Below are 6,751 nucleotides of genomic sequence, written 5' to 3' on the forward strand. Positions count from 1 at the left end.
GTGTCAGCAGGTAGATGCTTGGGATGACTTTGGGGACCAGGCTGGCTGAGGCAGCAGCAAAAAGGCTGCCATCCCCTTTCCATCCCTGTCCCACATGGTCCTTGGTGGTGCTGAAAAGGCGATGGTCCTGCTCAGGCAGGGTCATGGAGCAGCAGAACAGCACCTCACTGCCAGGCCATCCCCACAGCCGTGTTTGCCACGTCTGCCAGTTGGTGCCTGGGCCAGGCAGCCTCCCTGGAGATCTTGTTTCTGGAAATCGGAGCAGCCTTGGCGCTGCCCCGGCAGCTCCCCGAGCAGCAGGAGGTGCTGCCGTCAGCCCAACACCTGCAGGCTCAGTCGGCGGCTGTTCCCGTCAGGATCGTTGGCGCTCTGCCGTGGGAGCAACGAGATCCCGGCGCCAGGGATGTGCCGGCAAGAGCAGAGGAGTGTTTTGTGCTCGGGGGAGGATGCTGGGGCCGTGCAGCTGGGCTGGAAGGACAGCGGGAGGCAGGAAGGGCCATCCCAGAAGCAGGGAGCCGGCATGCTCCGTGTGGAGAGGCCGGGGTGCAGGAGCTATCACATGCATATCTCCATGTCTCCAGGGGACTGTGTATCCTGCTCCAATGGTCCCCTGCTCAGGACACCGTGTTCATCTCCATCCCTGTCCCACCTGCTCCCCGGTGGCACCATGTTTCCTTGCTCCGTGCGGGGGCTGCAGCTGGTTTCCGATTCCTGCTTCCACCCAGCAGCGCTGTTGGCAGCATGTCCCGTCTCCTGGTGGGCTCACCGGGACTATCTGCTGTCCGGGAGCCTTTTTCCCTTCTCTTTGCTGCTGGCAAACGGCCTGGACGGAGAACTGGGTCGGAGTAGGGTGATTGAGGGAGGTGAGGGCTGTGCTGCCGGTGCTGTTCCCCCACTGTGGTCAGGACGTGGTTATTCCTTCCCACACCGGCGTCAAAGGGATGCTCCCCACAACCCAGCGCTGCACCGGGTGCTCCGGGACAAGCGCTGCCAGCAGTGCAGACTCCAGAGAGGGATGTTTTCTCTCCTCATCCCCTTGGGAAGACGCCAGCCCGGTATGGGAGCTCGGGACCATTTATTCCCAGCTCTGCTGCCCTAATGAGAAGCAGTCTCTCAGCTCTGGCCCCGTGCCTGTAAAAACGAAGCTGTGCCTGTGCTTTCGGTGCCACGTGCTCTGCGGCCAGAGCAGGGGTCTGTGGAGCCGTGTGGCACAGGGCAGCGAGAGGGTGGCATCCCTGGGGGCGAGCACCCCCGGGCTGCTGGGAGCCTGAGGGCTCTGGATGGCAGCCGGACGATCCCCACGCCATCCTGGATCTCCAGGCTGGGACTTCTCAGAGACGAGTGACATCTCCGAGTCCCAGCCCCCTGCAGGAGCCACAGGGTGAGGCTGACCGTGGGGCTGGCGCACCCGAGCCCACCCGCCGGGCCGTGGGGAGAGGAGCCGCCGTGGGCAGCGTTGTCCCGGGTCTGGGCTCCCCGCTCTGTACTGCGGGCGTCAGACACGAGATGGAGCTGCCGATCCCTCCTGCGCCCTGCCGGGAGCCGGGCTGTGCTGAGCTGACTTTGGCCCCTGTCCGGCCGGACGACCCCGCTGCTGAGCACAGCCGGAGTGACCCTCCCGGGGGGCTGCCATCGCCTCCGGGGGCTCTTGGCCCGCCTTGGCCGCGCGTCTGAGGGTGCGGGCAGGCGGGCGCAGGGCCTGGGGGTGCGGGTCCGCGTGCTGAGAGGGGGTTTGGTGCCGTGTCTTTGCTGATACAGAGCCCCACGGGTCCCTCACTGCCCAGGGGAAGGGAACAAGGATGGACCTGGCCGCGTGTCAGCAAAAGCATGCAGCTGCTCAGGCCCTGGGGATTACAGAATCACAACTGGTTTGAGTTGGAAGGGATTTTAAAGCCCAGCTTGTTCCACCCCCCTATCATGGGCAGGGACAACTTCCACTATACCGGGTTGCTCCAAGCCCCATCCAACCTGGCCTTGAACATTTCCAGGGATGGGGCAGCCACAGCTTCTCTGGGCAACCTGTGCCTCACCACCCTCATGCCTGAGAGAGCAAAGGTCTGTGCAGAGCCTGTCGTGTGGATGATGCTGTATAATCATGAATAATATGTGGGTTTATTTGCATTATGGTAGTTTCCAGCATCCTCGTAGGAGAGCAGGGCTTGGATTTGCAAGGGGCTATGTATGGATGTCTTACCAGAGGGGATGTGTCACTGGACCTGTTGGTCACCAAAGCAAGTGAACTCATTGGTGACATCAAGATTGGAGGCAGCCTGGGCTGCAGTGGCCACGTGCCAGCAGAGTTCACAGCCCTGAGGGATGTGGGACAGGCAGAGCCAAGTTAGGGCCCTGAATTTTAGGAAAACAAACTGTGAGCTGCTCAAGGAGATGGTCAGTGGGATCCACTGGGAAACTGCCCTTGGGGACAAGGGGGTAAGAACAGGGTTGGCAGGTCTTTAAGGACACTTTCCACAGAGTGCAAGAGCTCTCAATCCATGTGAGTAAGGAATCAGGAAAGAAGACAAGAGGCTGGCATGGCTGAGTCAAGACCTGCTGTTCAAATCAAAGGACAAGAAGGAAATGGACAGGCAAGTGGGAGCAGGGATCATGGAAAGAGGAGGAGGGACAATGGCTTTAAACTGAAAACCAGTAGGTTTAGATTAGATATTAGGAAAAAATCCTCCTTGTGATGATGGTGAGGCCCTGGCACAGGTTGCCCAGAGAAGCTGTGGCTGCCCCATCCCTGAAAGTGTCCAAGACGAGGTTGGACAGGGCTTGGAGCAACCCGATCTAATGGAAGAAGTCCCTGCCCATGGCAGGAGGGTGGAATGAGATAGGCTTTGAAGTCCCTTCCACCCCAAAGCAGTCTGTGATTCTAAGATTCTGTATGTTTGAAGAGACCATCTCTATACAGAGAAACCCGTGGGTGTTAAGATGGAAAAAGGCTGGAAGAATGTGCTGAACCCAGCCTGGCAAATGGAGAAACTGAGGCACAGACCTGTGCATCATGGACAGATCAGCTTCGAGGACCCCACACCCCACTGGAGGGTAGAGGGGATGTTTTTAGGGGGTGGACTGAGCACTACAGACCAGGCAGATCTGAGTGGCCAGTGAGGGGGACCAGGCTTTGCACTGAGAAGTGCAAAGGTAGAAGCAGAGGCAGTGGAAGGAGGAACTCACCTCCAGCATGGAACAGTTTGGGCAGTTTGGTGCTCTCTGTCGGTAGAGCCGAGGGTGTTTCCTGACTGTCCGTGAGTCATTCCCAGTGGGGTCTGTCCTCCAGCTCCTCTTGTGCAGTGGCTCTTGGGGCTTGTGTTACAGCACCTTGTGCTCCAGCTGCCGTTGGCCCCCACATCTTCCATTCTCCTGCTCTCTGCAGCAATCGGAGTCTCCAGCCAGCACAGCCCCCTTTCCAGGCTCCATCCTGCCCCCTCCAACCCAACCCTCTGGTCTCAGCTCTGCCCTCAGATCACAGCGTGGATCTCCCTGGCTTCCCCGTCCCAAACCCCCTTGAAACAGTGGCTGAACCACAGGGCTCACAGATCCCAACCCGCAGCCGCGGGGCCCTTGGCAACAGGTAAACAAACAGCCCGTCGCTGGCTCCGTCACTGGGGTGATTCATGGTGAGGCCGGGAGGGCCCGTTCAGCCACTCAGCCTCTCCTGCCTGGGACAAACCGGCGTGAGGCGTTTTTTCATCACATTTTTCCTTTGATGTCAATCTGTTCGTCTCCAGCCTCCCTTGCCTTTTACGTCCAAACCCCATTAAGAAAACTCCCACTGCTCCTCCACCCACGCGTCTGGGGATGCTGCAGGAGCAGCTCCGATGCGGGTGAGCCTCGGCTGTGGGGCTGCTCCAACTTCACCCCTGCCAGCCCCTGGTTCCCCCTGCAAACCACATCCTGGGATCTCCCCGCGGCCACCGTGGGGCTCCAGGCTCTTCCCCAGAGCCAATATCCAAAGCTTCCCCCCACGGGGCAGATTTGTCCACCCTCCCTTGGGGAAAGACCTTTCCCCCCCCATCGCAGCCTCGAGACTGTTCGAACTGTGCAGGGGCAGGAGAAAGCGGAGGGTGGGTCCCCCATCCCCCCCCAGTGCCGTGCCGTGAGCGCGGCTTCGTGCGACGTCCTGCTCTCGTTTCTGCAGCTGAACTCGTTTCGTTTTCTCCTTTAATCTGAGGGACTCTCCCAGCGCTTCCGTTTTGCACTATTTTGAGTGCAATTTTTTTTGTTTGTTTGTTTAATTTTTTTTCAGCACTAAATGTGGTAAAGCCAACCAGCTTTACCCATCCTGCTCCCGTGCGCCCCGGCGGGAAAGCTGAGGGGACCGGGAGGGAGAGGTGTAGTAAAACATCAGGAAAACAGCCCTGCTGCAGAAGACTCTGTGGAGGGAAATGAATGGAAGCGGCTGTGGACACGCCCGTCGGGGCTGGCGGGATTTGGCCGGGGCAGCTTCCCCTGCTGACGGATACGGGGAGCGTTGGTGCATCTCCAGGAAATACCGAGCGTGCAGAGGGGGGAAGGTGCTCGGCGGCCCCCACGGCCCAGGCCTTGGGCTGGTGCCCATCAGTGCCCAGCAGTACAGGTTCCCTCCCTGGAGGCTGCAGCCCCGGCGCTGAGAGCCGGCTGCTCCCAGCAGCTCTCCAGTGCAGGAGGAGCCTGCGGGGGCTCAACACGCCAAGGGCACGGGGAGCGTGAGTCAGGCCTCGGGACTGGGCGAGAAGTCCCTGAAGGAACAGCGTAGATCTGTGTCAGCGGGGATTTCGGCTGAATATGTGGAAAAAGGTTCTTCCCCCAGAGGGTGGTTGGGCACTGACCACGCTGCCCAGGGCAGTGGTCACGGCACCAAGCCTGACAGAGCTCAAGGACTGTTTGGACAACGCTGTCAGGCACTTGGTGGGATTTTGGGGTGTGCTGTGCAGGGCTAGGAGTTGGACTCCATGATCTTTGTGAGTCCCTTCCAACTCAGGATATTCTCTGATTCTATGTTTTTTCTTGTCAGATCCTGCTCTCTGAGATTGTGAGCATTGCTCAGAGTTGCCTCTGCAGCAGCAAAAGGTTGTAGATTTAGGAGGAAAGAATGGAAGAATGGAGATTTCCATGTCCCTGCAATTTCGAGCTGAAAGAAGCCAACATGATATTTTATATGAGAAAATGTCTGGGATGTTTCTGGCAGGATGTGGTGTCACTGAGGGGTTTGTTGCTTTCAGATCCAGGGAGGCTAAAAGGACAAACAGGCTCAAGACAGGGATGAGATGGAGGGTTTGGAGGAGCAGTGAGTTTATAAAACATCTCTGGCATAAGAAGACCTCAAGCTGCTTACCAGCAGCTGGATGTGCTGGGGCTTGATTTCCTTCTGCCAGTGTGGGATGGGCCATCTGCTCTGCTCCCAGGTGGTCACAGACATCTGGAGACACGACTCCTTCCCTGGGGAGCTGCCAAAGAGGGACAGAGCCATCCCCAGCTGTGAGATTGTGGCACCACATGAGGAACTGGAACAGCATGAGGTCTGCCAAGGAGGTGGGATGCTATTTGGAAACATGAGGTGCATCCACTCCTTCCCTTCTGCACTGAGGATGCCAGGAGGGATATGCTGAAGCCACGCCATTCCCAGGCCATCTCTGGCCTCTCCCTGCTTCTCCCTTCTAAAGGCAGTGAAAAGGGATGTGAATATCTGCACAGCCGGTGTGGGGCTCTGGGTGTTTGTCCTGGCACTGTCCCTGCTCATGTGCCTTGTCCTTGTCCCCATCCCTTTTCCAGGGCTACAGGACTACGGGAGTGATGTCTGGGGGTTGCTTTTTGCCCCAGCCCCCAGTCAAAGGTGGGGTTTAATCACTGCAGCTGGAGCAGAGGGGCAGGGCTGGACATTGTGTACATGGCCAAAGTGCAGAAATGGGAGATGCCACTCTACAGGTTGGAATAGTTCATCCTGAAGCCATTCCTGGAGATATTTGTCTTATGGGATCCTTAAAGTCCCAAGCAGTGAAGACCCTTGAGCACACGGCTGTTTTACTGTGGGAGCTGCAGCAGCCCTGGGCTACAGTTTCTTGCACTGGCAAAACGCCCATCCTGGGGATTCCCCAGGACAGAGTGAAGGTGCCAGGAGCCCTGCCCACCCCGGGACTTGGGCCCTGAGGCCCAAGTGTGGGGCTGGGCTGGCATCGTGGAGGATGCTGAGGAAGCTTAGCAGGGCTGTGGTGAGCCCTGGAGGCAAGATGCCTTTTATTCACCTTCAGTGTGGCACCGGGGAGGACTGAGCCCTGCCAACAGCCTGGATCATCCACAGCTCCATCCTGCACAAACCTCCCTTCAGCACCTCCACTGCCCTGCGAGGAAACTGGAGAGCTGCAGCCACTGACACAGCCGGGGATTCCTCTGGCCCGGGATGAGAGCTGGCACACCCACACTCTGCCCACGGTGCTGACTGGGGCTCGGAGGCTCTGGCCTTCTGCGTGCCAGGGTGAGCTGGCACAGACCATGTGGCAGGAAAACCTCCACTGCCCTGCCAACCACACCCCTGCCCCAGCACCCCTGGCTGTGCCACAGGCTGGAGAGGCAACTCCACGGGAATGGCCAGGGAGCTCCAGAGCACTGCATTTAGGCCAGAGGGCAATGTGCCTTGGGCAGACACACCCCATCTCCAAGTGGGGATTTTCCCTTTCCAGCCCATCCAGAGGGCAGCCCATTCCTGCCTGGGGTATCCTAAGGGGCATCCCATCCCTGCCTGGCAGTATCTTAAGGGACATCCCATCCCTGC

The sequence above is a fragment of the Neopelma chrysocephalum genome, unplaced genomic scaffold (genome assembly GCF_003984885.1).
Source record: "Neopelma chrysocephalum unplaced genomic scaffold, ASM398488v2 Primary Assembly neopelma1_137, whole genome shotgun sequence".
Classification (NCBI taxonomy): Eukaryota; Metazoa; Chordata; class Aves; order Passeriformes; family Pipridae; genus Neopelma; species Neopelma chrysocephalum.